The following is a 15929-nucleotide window of genomic DNA, read 5'->3' as shown; positions in this document are numbered from 1 at the left end:
AATCCCATTTATTGCTAAAAATTTACCGTTTCGCTTTGAACGTGTGCGATTCCTGGCGAGCTTACGTTATGCCTTGACCGTAAACAAAGCACAAAGCCAGGCGTTGCGTGTTAAGGGCGTGGACCATACTACCTGTTGCTTTTCGCGCGGCCAGGTCTATGTGCCTCTCTCCCGTGTTAGTGAAGCAAACAAACTCTTCGTTCATGTCCCCGATCATACCACTTGAAACGTTGTATACAAAGAGACTTTATAAGTAAAAAAAGAAATGTCCACGCATATGTAGTCTCGGGCACAGCTATCAATAGCTACCAAGGCAACAACGGGTTTCTCAGGTTTCTCAGCCAGTGAGTAATAACGGTATGGAGTACCCTTCGCCATGCACTTCGCAGTAGTTTACTGAGACTACGTAAATGCAGACATTTCCAGCGCCCCAGCCCACTGGATTTCCGCCTGTAGACTCTTCCTGTGGACGTTACCTAACAGCTTGCAATCCGTATCTGAAGTGACTCAGATATTTGTATCTTGAGAAGGTGTCTGGGATTTTCCCATTGTTCACTAAGTTATCACGTACACATCACAAGAGTTTCTGCATCTGACGCCAGCCTCTTGGCCAAGCTCAGGAAATTCGCATTTCGTTTGTGGTGTCACTTCATCCACGCGGGCACTGTACAGTGTGGAGCAGAAGCTATGGGGAAAAATGTCATGAAGCAAAGAACTAATTGCATTTATTCCGCCCTCTTCCCTGCAAGTCCTCTTGTTTACTTCTTTAGCTTACGCTGTTCGTCCTATTATTGATCTCACAAGACTGAGTGAAGAGAGGTGTAACCTCATTTCCAGCAAAAGCTTCCTTAGGGAAAACTTTGTTCAATGTTGAATACGCTCTTTGAATTTCCGGAGGTGTCGGTGCTATGATGTAATCACTCATCAAATAGTACAGGCTATAAAAATAAAATATGGCCAGTTGGTAGTTTTCGTGATCTTTCCAATGCACCTGATTGTGTACATGATAATACTCTCTTAGAAAACTCAAGTTTTATGGAACTGAGGACTTTACACACAGCTGGGTTGAATCATAACAAACATAATGCAAATAGTTATGTTGAATAATTCAGGCAATGTCGGGGTTGGCTGGAGAGAACTAAAAAAGGAAGCGCCATAGTGTACAATTTGGCTCCGCTCATATTCCTTATATAAATCAATAACCGTCCATTTAAAATTTAAAAACAGAATTCGTACTTTTTTCAGACGGTACTAGTGTTATAGTAAATCATATTAGAGAGACAGCAACAGAAGATATGGTAAGTTCTATTTTCCAGAGAATTATTAAGTGGTTCTACGAAAATACACCTCCTCTAAATTTTGTAAAAACACGCTTCATTCGCTTCCATACAACAAATTGAATCTCACCAACATGAGATATAGTACATGAGCAGCGTAGTAAATAGGGTAGTAAGGTCCAAATTTTTGGGTGGATGTATTGATGTAAACTTGAACTAGAAGAAGCATATAACTGAGCTCCTCAAACAGTTTGGCTGCTTTTGTTCTTCGCATCGTTGCTCAGCTACAGTCTGGAACCGCGCGACCGCTACGGTCGCAGGTTCGAATCCTGCCTCGGGCGTGGGTGTGTGTGATGTCCTTAGGTTAGTTAGTTTTAAGTAGTTCTAAGTTCTAGGGGACTGATGACCTCAGAAGTTAAGTCCCATAGTGCTCAGAGCCATTTGAACCATTTGAACCATCGTTACTCATCTTGGAAACAAAGGAATCAACCTCCTCACATGTTTTGCTTATCTCCACTCAGTAATGTCTTATCAAATAATTTTCTGAAGTAAGCCACAACTTAGAAAAAAAGTATTGACCGCACAAAAGCGACCAGTGGCAATAACATGTGGTGTTCACGTGCGATCGTTGTGTACGTACCTCATCAACGAGCTATGCATTTTGATTGCATCGTCACAATATGAGCATAGAGCACTATGGGACTTAACATCTGAGGTCATCAGTTCCCTAGAACTTAGAACTACTTAAAGCGCACTAACCTAAGGACATCACACACTTCCATGCCCGAGGCAGGATTCGAACCCGCGACCACAACGATCGCGTGGTTCCAGACTGAAGCGCCTAGAACCGCTCGGCCACATCGGCCGGCCGAATTTCACCATAAATAATTAATACAAATTGAGAAGTGGTGTTCATACTTAAAATAGTAGACCAAAAAATGACCTTGATTACCCATTATTAAAGCTATCATTGCCTAAGGAAAGAGTTCAATATGTACCAACAAAAATTTTTCATCATTTGCCCAGTAAGACAAAATGTCCGACAGGTAACGTAGCAAATTTTAAATCTAACTCTAAATCATACCTCCTGGTCAACTCCTTATACTCTGTCAACGAATTTCTTCTCGAAAAATAGTAGCCAGTAAATAAAACTCTTGTTTTTAAGTGTAGCTTCATGATGAGGAATAAGAAAATAATGAGTTCTTGAATGTTAACACTGATCCTGTATACACTCCCCGTAAACTAACTCGTTCCACATCATTTCGATAAGAGAATCAGATAATCTACGTAACACGTAACTACCCACCTAACTACACTCATGCTCATAGATTAAGGATAATTACAGAATGTTGTGCCACACAACGTGGCACTACACAAAACTGACGCTAATAGCATAGGCATGTAGGGAGCACACAGGACACATATCTGTAAGTCCGCGGTATTAGTGATAAGTTGAGAAAACTGTCCCGAAAAACATGTACTACAAAACGCCACTGTCTCCTGCGCATGTACCCCGACATCAATATGGGATATGATCACCATGCACACGTACACTGGCCGCACAACTGGTTGGCATACTATGGATCAGGTGGTCGAGCAGCTGCTGGGGTATAGCCTCCCATTCTGGCACCCGTGCCTGTCGGAGCTCCTGAAGTGTCGTAGGGGTTTGAAGGCGTGCAGCGTTACGTCGACCGAGAGCATCCCAGACGTGCTCGATGGGGTTTAGGTCTGGAGAACAGGCAGGCCACTCCATTCGCCTGATATCTTCTGTTTCAAGGTACTCCTCCACGATGGCAGCTCGGTGGGGCAGTACGTTATCATCCATCAGGAGGAAGGTGGGACCCATTGCACCCTTGAAAAGGCGGACATACTGGTGCAAAATGACGTCATGATGCACCTCACCTGTTACAGTTCCTCTGTCAAAGACATGCAGGGGTGTACGTGCACCAATCATAATCCCACCCCACACCATCAAAGCACGACCACCATACAGGTCCCTTTCAAGGACATTAAGGGGTTGGTATCTGGCTCCTGGTTCACGCCAGATGGAACCCCCTGTGAGAATCACTGTTTAGACTATACCTGCACTCGTCCGTGAACCTGGGACCACTGTTTCAATGACCATGTACTGCGTTGTTGACGTGAGCCTTTACGGGCTCTCCTGTGACCAGGGCTTTGAAACTGGGAATGTAATAAATGTGTATAATGTTTCACTTTTCGACAACGGTCTTGCCGCAGTGGATAAACCGGTTCCCGTCAGATCACCGAAATTAAGTGCTGTCTGGCGTGGCCAGCACTTGGATGGGTGACCATCCGGGCCGCCATGCGCTGTTCCCATTTTCCGGGGTGCACTCAGCCTCGTGATGCCAATTGAGGAGCTACTCGACTGAATAGTAGTGGCTCTAGTCAAAGAAAACCATCATAACGACCGGGAGAGAGGTGTGCTGACCACACGCCCCTCCTATCCGCATCCTACTATGAGGATGACACGGCGGTCGGATGGTCCCGATGCGCCACTTGTAGCCTGAAGACGGAGTGCTCTGTAATAATAATATCACAATGTTTCATTTTTAAATAATGAAACCTGGCTTATCTAATCTTAAAAATCTCGTAATGAAATATTAATATTAGCAGACCTGCGAAATGAATTATCCCGAAAAATATCTCTAATTTCTCGCCTAGCGCAAAGTCTCTAGTGACTCGAAAAAAGCGCATGTGACTCCTGTATATAAGAAAGGAAAAAAGAATGGACCCCCATAATTACAGACCAATATCCCTAACATCGATATGGTGCAAAATCTAGAATACAGCCTGAATTCGACTACAGTAAATTTCCTTCAGGGGGAAAAGCTTCTGTCTATATATCTGCGCGGCTTTAGGAAGCAGTGCTCGTGCGAAACTCAGCTTGCCCTTTTGTCAAATGATATACAGCGAACCATGGATGAAGGTCAGCAGGCAGATCCCATACTTCTAGATTTCCGGAAACAATTTGACGGTGCCCCATAGCAGGCTGTTAACGAAGGTACGAGCACATAAAACAATTTCACATATATGTGAATAGCTCAAAGACTTCCTAAGTAATAGAGACCAGTATGTTGCCCTCTACGGCGAGTGTTGACCAGGGAGAATGGTACCTTCAGGAAAGCCCAGGGGAAGTATAACAGGACCGCCGTTGTCCTCTATATACATAAACGATCTGGCGAGCAGGGTGGGCAGCAATCTGAGATTGTTTCGCATGAAAGTTCTGTACACGAAGTTCTATTGTCATCGTATTTCTCAGAACCTTGAATAGATGAAAGGAACTTAATCTGGATCTCAATCAGTTTATGAAATTCACTGCAACTTACATTTTTCATATTGTACTGTATTTGGATCATTGCATTAACTGATTTTACTGTTAACCTATTCCTTTCTTCTGTCCACTGAGAATTCATGAGGGAAAAGACTCTCTCTACATTGGCGTCATGACTGGCAATCGAGAAACAAAATTCCACAATTTTCAGCAACTCTGAATACTGCTCACTAGAAATACAATTATGAATGAAGAACACCCATTTCTTATGTGACATCATATTCTCAAAACTTTCATCTTTGACCTCCCCCAAAACAGACTTTAATTTCAGTACTTGGTCAAAGAGAAGGGACTCATTCAATTAACAGCTTGTGTTTTCATGCAAAGTTGAGTGACTGTAGGAAGATACAAGACGGCTTAGACAAAATTTCCAATTGGTGTGATGAATGGCAGCTACATCTACATCTATATTTACATGGATACTCTGCAAATCACATTTAAGCGCCCGGGAGAGGTTTCATCGACCCACCTTCACAATTCTCTATTATTCCAATCTCGTATAGCCCGCGGAAAGAACGAACACCTATATCTTTCTGTATGAGCTCTGATTTCCCTTACTTTGTCGTGGTGATCGTTTCTCACTATGTAGGTCGGCGTCAACAAAATACACTCACTCTCATAAATTAAAGATAATGCTGAGCGGTTTGCGAGTTTAAATCACCTCGGTGTATGACCATGTGGTGCATTTGACCTGCAGTCGTCGCACGGTGGCGCTGGCAGCAGTCCACATACGCAGAGGTGTGTTGGTGCATGTCAGAGTACGGTGCAGTGAGTAAGTGTAAAGATGTTTTCAGACGTGCTAAAGGCGACTGTGTGTTGAAAATGGCTCAGAGAACACATATTGATAAACGTTATGAGGGGTAGAATACTAGGGCGACCGGAGGCTTGTCAAACAGAGCAGGTCGTAGCACGGGCCCCCCGTGTGCCACGAAGTGTGATCTCTGATTATGGCAATGATTCCAGCAGACAGGAAACGTGTCCAGGCGCTACAGTACGGGACGTCCACAGTGTACAACACCACAAGAAGACCGGTATCTCACCATGAGTGCCTGCAGACGGCCACGGAGTACTGCAGGTAGCCTTGCTCGAGACCTTACCGAAGCCACTGGAACAGTAGTCTCCAGACACACAGTCTACAGACGATTGAACAGACATGGTTTATTCGCCCGGAGACCTGCAAGGTGCATTCCACTGACCCCTGGTCACAGGAGAGCCCGTAAAGCCTGGTGTCAAGAACACAGTACATGGCCATTGGAACAGTGGTCCCAGGTTCACGGACGAGTCCAGGTATAGTCTGAACAGTGATTCTCGTTGGGTTTTCAGCCCATTAATATCCTTGCAAGGGACCTGTGCGGAGGTCGTGGTTTGATGGTGTGGGGTGGGATTATGACTGGAGCACGTACACCCCTGCATATCTTCGACAGTGGAGCTGTAACAGGTGAGGTGTATCGGGAAATAATTTTGCACCAGTATGTTCAGGGTGCAGTGGGTCCCACCTTCCTCCTGATGGATGATAACGCACGGCCCCAAGGAGCTGGCTCGAAACAGAAGATATCAGGCGAATGGAGTGGCCTGCCTGTTCTCCAGACCTAAACCCCATTGAGTACGTCTGGAATGCTCTCTGTCGACGTATCGCTGCCCGTCTTCAAACCCCTACGACACTTCAGTAGCTCCGACAGGCAATGGTGCAAGAATGGGAGGTTATAACCCAGCAGCTGCTCGACCACGTGATCCAGAGTATGCCAATCCGTTGTGCGGCCTGTGTACGTGTGCATGGTGGTCATACCCCATACTGATGTCGCGGTACGTGCGCAGGAAACAGTGGCGCTTTGTGGCACATGCATTTCGGGACGGTTTTCTCAACTTATCACCAATTCCGTGCACTTACAGATCGGTGTCGTGTGTTCCCTATGTACCTATGTGTTAGCGACAGTTTTGTGTAGTGCCACGTTGTGTGGCACCACATTCAATCCTATCTGGTAAGGATCCCACTCTGCGCAGCAGTATTCTAAAATAGAACAGACAAGTGTAGTGTAGGAAGTCTCCTTAGTAGGTCTGTTACATTTTCTAAGTGTCCTGCCAATAAAAGGCAGTCTTTGGTTAGCTTTCCCCTCAACATTTTCTGTGTGTTCAGAAATGGTTCAAATGGCTCTGAGCACTATGGGACTTAACTGCTAAGGTCATCAGTCCCCTAGAACTTAGAACTACTTAAACCTGACTAAGGACATCACATACATCCATGCCCGAGGCAGGATTCGAATCTGCGACCGTAGCGGTCGCGCGGTGCCAGACTGTAGCGCCTAGAACCGCTCGGTCCACCTCGGCCGGTTTTCTGTGTGTTCCGTCCAATTTAAGTTGTCTGTAATTCCCAGGTATTTAGCAGAGGTTGAAAATACCGCTTTAGTTGTAAATTACTTTATTTTCACACGTCCGGTTTTGGACTGTTATAAGCCCATCCTCAGGTGTCGTGTTCTGCGCTCATAGGCAGCACACCGCGCGTGGTACACTCGGCGCTCAGAGACCACAGCACAGTTTCGACACCTCAGGATGGGCTTACAACAGTCCGAAACCGGTCGTATGAAAATAAAGTAATTTACAACTGAAGTGGTATTTTCAACCTCTGCTATAATGCTCAGTTGCGGATGTTCTGCCAACAGGATTGTTCGTCGGTACTTAGTTGAATTTACGGCCTTTAGATTTGATTGATTTATCGTGTAACCGTAGTTTAACGAATTTCTTTTAGCACTCATGTGGATGACGTCACACCTTTCGTTAATTAGGGTCAACCGTCAATTTTCACACCATTGTGATATCTTTTCTAAACCGTTTTGCGATTGGTTTTGATCTTCTGATGACTTTATTAGTCGATAAACGACGGCTTCATCTGCAAACAACTTAAGACGGCTGCTCAGATTGTTTCTCAAATCGTTTATACGAATAAGGAACAGCAATGGGCCTATAACACTGCCTTGGGGAACGCCAGAAATTACTTCTATTTTACTCGATGGCTTCTCGTCAATTACTACGGACTGTGATCTCTCTGGCAGGAAATCACAAATCCAGCCACATAAGTGAGACGATAATTCATAAGCACGCAATTTCTCTACAAGCCGCTTGTGCGGTACCGTGTCAAAAGCCTTCCGGAAATCCAGAAATACGGAATCGATCTGAAATCCCATGTCAACAGCACTCAACACTTCATGTGAATAAAGAGCTGGATGTGTTTCACAACATCTGCATCTATATCTACATGGATACTCTGCAAATCACATTTAAGTATCTGGCAGAGGGTTCATCGAACCACCTTCACAATTCTGTTATTCCAGTCTCGTATAGCGCTGAAAGAAACAGCTATATCTTTCCGTACGAGCTCTGATTCCTCTTATTTTATCGTGGTGATCGTTTCTCCCTATGTAGGTCGGTGTCAACAAAATATTATCGCATTCGCAGGAGAAAGTTAGTGATTGGAATTTCGTGAGAAGATTCCGTCCAACGGAAAACGCGTTTCTTTAATGATGTCCAGCCCAAATCCTGTGTCATTTGTGTGACACTGTCTCCCAAGGACGATGTTTTCTAAATCTGTGTTGGCTCTGTGTCAATAGACTGTTCTATTCGAGGTAATTCATAATGTTCGAACACAATATATGCTACAAAATTCTGCTGCATATCGACGTTAACGATATGGGCCTGTAATTAAGTGGATTACTCCTACTAACTACTATAGCAGACAAAATCAGTATGGGACTTCTAAACAGCCCGTCACCTTCGCGTTATTTAACAGCCAGGTACTACATTTTTCTGTCAGTACAACCTGACATGTTATACATTTAACAGGAACTGATGGGAAACAGAACTGTAAAGATTCTACTTAAAAAGGTTGTTATATCAAGTACAAGACAATAGAGATACTGATCCTGATTTGCGAGTGGAATTGGTGGCTAGAATAGTTGTCTAATAATCGGCTTGGGTATGAATCTTGAGAGGCATTGGTCTGACAAGGTCACGTGAGGACGCTAACTTGTCGAGGAATGAACTGCCGTAGTATTTCTCATCATTACGAATAACACTCTGAATGTAGTTGACCAGTTCGGAAATAGACACTGGGTTTCAGTTTGACGTATTTGTGTTGTTTCTGATAACTGCTGAATTTCTTAAGTTAACGTTTACATTACACACGTACACTCCTGGAAATTGAAATAAGAACACCGTGAATTCATTGTCCCAGGAAGGGGAAACTTTATTGACACATTCCTGGGGTCAGATACATCACATGATCACACTGACAGAACCACAGGCACATAGACACAGGCAACAGAGCATGCACAATGTCGGCACTAGTACAGTGTATATCCACCTTTCGCAGCAATGCAGGCTGCTATTCTCCCATGGAGACGATCGTAGAGATGCTGGATGTAGTCCTGTGGAACGGCTTGCCATGCCATTTCCACCTGGCGCCTCAGTTGGACCAGCGTTCGTGCTGGACGTGCAGACCGCGTGAGACGACGCTTCATCCAGTCCCAAACATGCTCAATGGGGGACAGATCCGGAGATCTTGCTGGCCAGGGTAGTTGACTTACACCTTCTAGAGCACGTTGGGTGGCACGGGATACATGCGGACGTGCATTGTCCTGTTGGAACAGCAAGTTCCCTTGACGGTCTAGGAATGGTAGAACGATGGGTTCGATGACGGTTTGGATGTACCGTGCACTATTCAGTGTCCCCTCGACGATCACCAGTGGTGTACGGCCAGTGTAGGAGATCGCTCCCCACACCATGATGCCGGGTGTTGGCCCTGTGTGCCTCGGTCGTATGCAGTCCTGATTGTGGCGCTCACCTGCACGGCGCCAAACACGCATACGACCATCATTGGCACCAAGGCAGAAGCGACTCTCATCGCTGAAGACGACACGTCTCCATTCGTCCCTCCATTCACGCCTGTCGCGACACCACTGGAGGCGGGCTGCACGATGTTGGGGCGTGAGCGGAAGACGGCCTAACGGTGTGCGGGACCGTAGCCCAGCTTCATGGAGACGGTTGCGAATGGTCCTCGCCGATACCCCAGGAGCAACAGTGTCCCTAATTTGCTGGGAAGTGGCGGTGCGGTCCCCTACGGCACTGCGTAGGATCCTACGGTGTTGGCGTGCATCCGTGCGTCGCTGCGGTCCGGTCCCAGGTCGACGGGCACGTGCACCTTCCGCCGACCACTGGCGACAACATCGATGTACTGTGGAGACCTCACGCCCCACGTGTTGAGCAATTCGGCGGTACGTCCACCCGGCCTCCCGCATGCCCACTATACGCCCTCGCTCAAAGTCCGTCAACTGCACATACGGTTCACGTCCACGCTGTCGCGGCATGCTACCAGTGTTAAAGACTGCGATGGAGCCCCGTATGCCACGGCAAACTGGCTGACACTGACGGCGGCGGTGCACAAATGCTGCGCAGCTAGCGCCATTCGACGGCCAACACCGCGGTTCCTGGTGTGTCCGCTGTGCCGTGCGTGTGATCATTGCTTGTACAGCCCTCTCGCAGTGTCCGGAGCAAGTATGGTGGGTCTGACACACCGGTGTCAATGTGTTCTTTTTTCCATTTCCAGGAGTGTATTTGACAGTATTCGGTTTACAAGACGAAAATTACACTCCATCTAAAGTGGGAGCAATTTGCAACCATGCCTAACCACGTCTGTTCTCTACGACCACATACAAAATACTCCTACATAAACTCTTACAAGACACACTGTAAGCAAATACAGCACGACCCGTTGGCGTAGTGAGTCACAGACGAATATTTACACAATGTTTATGTTCATATCCACCGAAAAAAACGATATCAAGATCTAAACAGATTTTATAGTACTAGTTCAATTAAATAACCTTGGGTATAATTGTTATAATGTATTAAGTGCATAAGTTCGTAGATATTTGTTTTCCATGTTGGTATTTCCTTTGCTATGAGTTTATCGAGTGCCATTTTTTATTTGTAGTTGACTGTTGTTATTCAAGTTTACATTTTGTCATTTGGAGATAATGTATGGAGTTGCCGTCTCTAGAAAATGGCGTTGCAAGTGGAGAAATCGGAACGTTTTGCGACACATTCTTGTGTTTGAGTTCTATAGAGGCGCGACAGCAGGGGAGGCAGCCAGAAACATTTTCGCCGTATATGGGGATATAGCCATTGGACAGAGGGCGACAAAAAAATTGTTTTCTTGTTTTAAGGAGGATCGTTTTGACATTGGTGACTCCTGCTGTTCAGGAAGAGCTTCAGGCTTTGATGAAGATCGTTTAAACGTCTTGCTCCACAATAATCCGCATCAGCGTACTCGAGAACCGGCAGATGTGATGAGGAGTGATCATTCCACCATGGAGCGACATTTCCAACAGCGGGGCAAGTTTCAAAAATCAGGTGTTTGGGTACCGCACACTCTAAGCCATAATCACAAAAATCAGCATGTAGCCATACGTGCGTCTCTGCCTGCGCGTCATCTATTGGCTCGTGAGCGTCACCGACCATTCCTCTCACGTACCGTTATTGGTGACGAGAAATGGTGTCCTTATGCTAACGCAAGGACAAGAAGGGAATGGTTGATCCCAAACAACGCAGCAACTCCCCTCACTAGGAATTGGTTCTCCGAGGTGTAGCATCGCTGCTGACATTTATCGTCAGCTACTGAGACGCCTTGCAGACGCAGTCCGAGAACAACGACTGAAACATCCCCTTAGAAAAATTTATGAATTACTGTGCTGATAAACCTCTTACATTATTTGATTTTCAAACAGCTGAGCAGAACTGAACGTACCCAGACATTTCTCTCTTTACTTATTCTGATCAACACTAAACTGACACACAATATTTTTAGCGCAACGCAATCTGACTTTCAAAAATCCCTACAAAAGAATGGCCCTGACTAACAATAACCTATACCTTTCACAAATCACTTACCTGACAAAAATCTTCGTTACTCGAACTACTGCAATACTGCGAGCGCCAATACTGCCAGTTCACTAAAAGATTCTACTGAAGGCACTAACTACTGATAGGCATAGTCAGCAAATGAAAGATTTTGATAGCGATCAAACAATGTATTTACCTTAATAGTGTTCAAAAGTCATAATATATATATAGCAGTTCATGACATCCAGTCTTACAAATTTACTGTCTCTGATGGACACACGTCCAGATCGTTCGCTCTCAAAACTCCGCCATCTCTCTCCCCACATCCACCACTGCTGGCGGCTCACCTCCAACTGCGCAACGCTACGCGCTGTTAACAGCCAACTGCCCAACACTACAATAGCATATACTCCAACAATGCAAACCAGCCACAGACTGCACACAGCACAGTCAGCGATTTTCATATGGAGCGCTACGTGGCGTTACAAACATAAAAACCTAAACAGCCTACTTACACGAGTCCCAGGGATACCGCGTGAAGTGATGCTACTCCAAGACAACACCCGCCTGCGTTCTGGTTTGCTGGCAAAAAACATTCCTCAAAATCAAATGATTTCTGCAGCCCCGGAATCGAAAAATTACCCAGCGTTAACAGACTATTGTAAGCAGTGAAGGTGGATATGTTATTGATGACTTAAGTCTCAGTTACGTGTATCCGTTGTGTTTATTAAATTTGTGGAAAAACGTTGCAGACTTATGCACCAACCCAGCAGTTTTTGTTGCTTAAATAGTTGAATGCTCAAACGACAGCCAGTTACTGACGAAGAAAGCAGATGTGATTTCATACGATAATTAACGTTTTCATAAGTAGCACAAAAGTGAAAGTAATGAATTTTGAAAACATGATGGAAAAAATTATAATAAATTACGAAATTTCAAACATTACTCGCCAAACAATATAATGCTCCCGAAAATTCCCACAATGAAATTGAGATTTGCGATTTTCAAAGAGAAATAGCCAGAATAAAACTAGTATCGAACTGTTCGTTTAAGAGAGATGTATCGTCAGCTCCAGTTGGTCAGGTGACACAGTGGTGCAGATTCGTTTCGGACTCAACACATAGCGGAAACTTTCAAACTGCTTTTCCGGATTACAAAGGCAGCCGGCTGGGTGGCCGTGCGGTTCTAGGCGCTTCAGTCTGGAACCGCGTGGCCGCAGCGGCCGCAGGTTCCAATCCTGCCTCGGGCATGGGTATGTGTGATGTCCTTAGGTTAGTTAGTTTTAAGTAGTTCTAAGTTCTAGGGGACTGATGACCTCAGATGTTAAGTCCGATAGTGCTCAGAGTCATTTGAATCATTAAGTCGCGGAAGTGGCGTCAAATCGAAAGACTTGCATTCGGCGAACGGTCTACCCGACGGGAGGCCCTAGTCCCACGACATTTACATTTACGTTTTTGCTGCCGTTTTGACTCTGGTGTGTAAGGAAGGATGGATCCTGGTTTCATCAACAGTCGCAAATCGGCGCGAAAAGTCTTGCAGGTTGAGATTAAACATCGCCAGACGTTGTGCCGAAATGTTGTGCCGGACGCGTTTTTGGTCGACGGTGAGCAATCGCGGCACAGAGCTGCTTCACAGCGGAGTACGATATTATGCACTCGCTCAGCTGAGATGCCTACAGTCTGAACAATCTCACGAATTTTTATTCGGCAGTTTTGCGTTACCATACTAAGGATTTTGTCAATGGTTTGCTTTGTGGTGACCTCAATTGGACGCATTTCGTCTTCAGCGCGTGTCCGACGACGTCTGAATTCACAAATACAAAAATAAATTACCTTCAAAATGGTTCAAATGGCTCTGAGCACTATGCGACTTAACTTCTGAGGTCATCAGTCGCCTAGAACTTAGAACTAATTAAACCTAATTAACCTAAGGACATCACACACATCCATGCCCGAGGCAGGATTCGAACCTGCGACCGTAGCGGTCTCGCGGTTCCAGACTGCAGCGCCTAGAACCGCACGGCCACTCCGGCCGGCTAAATGATCTCCAATTATGGTGAAGACTCCAAGTAAACTTTATCCAATTCGGTATTGATCTGTGAGGCAGTCAAACGCTTCAAATGAAAATGTTTAATAACAGCACGAAACTCGCATTTCTTCATTTTCAGTCGCAGTCGAGACTGTGGACAATTTAGGCGGTTGTCAACAACCAGCCCTATGTTGGAACTTGTTGAATTTCTTTATACGATCCTCGGAATGAACAAGCTTACTAGGTATGAAGACGCAACAGAAACGGTCTATTCTTTCACGGAAATTTACCAGAAGTATCAAACCGCCGGCACACGTCGACGCACCGTAAAGGAGCGGTTTCCTTGGCGCGTACACGCTCCCGAAAGATGAAACTGCCATTTCACATTGAAGTTTCATTAAGTGGCGTTAAGCTTTCGTTCGAGTTACAAGCACACAGACTGAACTTGACTGTTCCGATTAAAAGGGGCTTCGCATGTTGCCAGAGTCAGGGGTCGACTTATAAAATATCCTGTCTCATTAAATAAAATTCTCGTGTGTGCCTTGGGGTGCACAGTGCTTTTGCGCGGATCAACATAACGCGCTGTGTCGGTCGGCCATCTTGCTCCGTTTCGTCCATGCTTTCCATTGCACTCCAGTTGACACAGACTGCGTCGCCCGGCCACCAACAGCTGTTGCATAGCGATTTGATTCACGGATCCAGTTATATGGCTCCTTCCGTTTACAGCGTTTTTACGACTATTGCATGTGCGGCCTGAAGATGGCATCAATGTAATGCCGAAACTGGTAGCACATAAGAAGTTCATAAAGTAAATTTCTACAATACATACGGCTGTTGGTAAATCATTGCATCAAGAAATACATGTCAGCCGTTGTCTCACGGTCCATAATGGATCAAAGAAGAATTATTTTTTATGTCGCACAAATGCTTCGCGCTGTTGCCATTTTTTTAGGTCAGTACATATTCTACAAATACTCTGACTTGCAGGTTTTTGAATTCGTGTAGTAATCAGTCGTTATTAGCCAAAACTGAGCCCTGTCAAACGTGTGGTTAACTGTGGCTAACTCCCTCTTCAAATGGCTCTGAGCACTATGGGACTTGACATCTATGGTCGTCAGTCCCCTAGAACTTAGAACTACTTAAACCTAACTAACCTAAGGACACCACACACATCCATACCCGAGGCAGGATTCCTTCAGTAGGCAAACCAAAAACAAAACTCCGTGGTCTGGTCTTGATAGGCCAATCAGGACACTGCAACCCTTTCGTGAGCGCTTTCTTCTGCCGCAACTGTCTGTTTTGTTCGTTGGCGACCAGCATCCGGCTCTTGCGCGTGGGAGGAGCCAGTTTCACAGAATCCGCGATGACGGGTGGCGAATAATGTGAGGCACGGAATCTTTCCATCGGGACATATCACACCATGGAATTGCAAAGCTTCTGGAGGCGGGGGTGGTGGTGAGTTCCTACGGGACCAAACTGCTGAGATCATCAGTTCCTAGGCTTACACACTACTTAATCTAACTTAAACTAACTTTCGATAAGGACAACACGTACACCCATGCCCGAGGGATTACTCGAACGTCCGGCGAGGGGGGGGGGGGGGAGGGGGGGGGAGCCGCTGCAACCGTGGCAAGGCGCCTCAGACCACACGGCTACCCCGCGCGTTTCAGCTTCTAGAGTCTAGACCACCGCAGTTGCCCGCGCCATAAATCAAATTCATCTCAGCCATTTTGCGGTACATGTAGCTAGCCATGTTATTCCCAGTGCTTCCACAAATTGAATGACGAATGTTTCAATGTGCTCTGCCTGTGCTGGGAAAGCAACGCCCTCTCGTCAACATAGCCCCTTCTCGTGGCGTTTGCGACCTCCGATTCCTAAGTGATTACTACATCGACGTGATTACTCTGCTATTGACAATAAAGTGCCTGGCAGAGGGTTCAATGAACCACCTTCAAGCTGTCTCTCTGCCGTTCCACTCTCGAACGGCACGCGGGAAAAACGAGCACTTAAATTTTTCTGTGCGAGCCCTGATTTCTCATATTTTATCGTGATGATCATTTCTCCCTACGTAGGTGGGTGCCAACAGAATGTTTTTGCAATCGGAGGAGAAAACTGATGATTGAAAATTCATGAGAAGATCCCGTCGCAACGAAAAACGTCTTTCTTTTAATGATTGCCACTCCAATTCACGTATCATGTCTGTGACACTATCTCCCCTATTTCGCGATAATACAAAACGAGCTGCCCTTCTTTGTATTTTTTCGATGTCATCCGTTAATCCCACCTGATGCGGATCCCACACCGCACAGCAATACTCCAGAATAGGGCGGACAAGCGTGGTGTAAGCAGTCTCTTTAGTAGACCTGTTGCACCTTCTAAGT

Source organism: Schistocerca americana, chromosome 10 (assembly GCF_021461395.2).
Source record: "Schistocerca americana isolate TAMUIC-IGC-003095 chromosome 10, iqSchAmer2.1, whole genome shotgun sequence".
Classification (NCBI taxonomy): Eukaryota; Metazoa; Arthropoda; class Insecta; order Orthoptera; family Acrididae; genus Schistocerca; species Schistocerca americana.
This window is presented reverse-complemented; position numbering follows the sequence as displayed.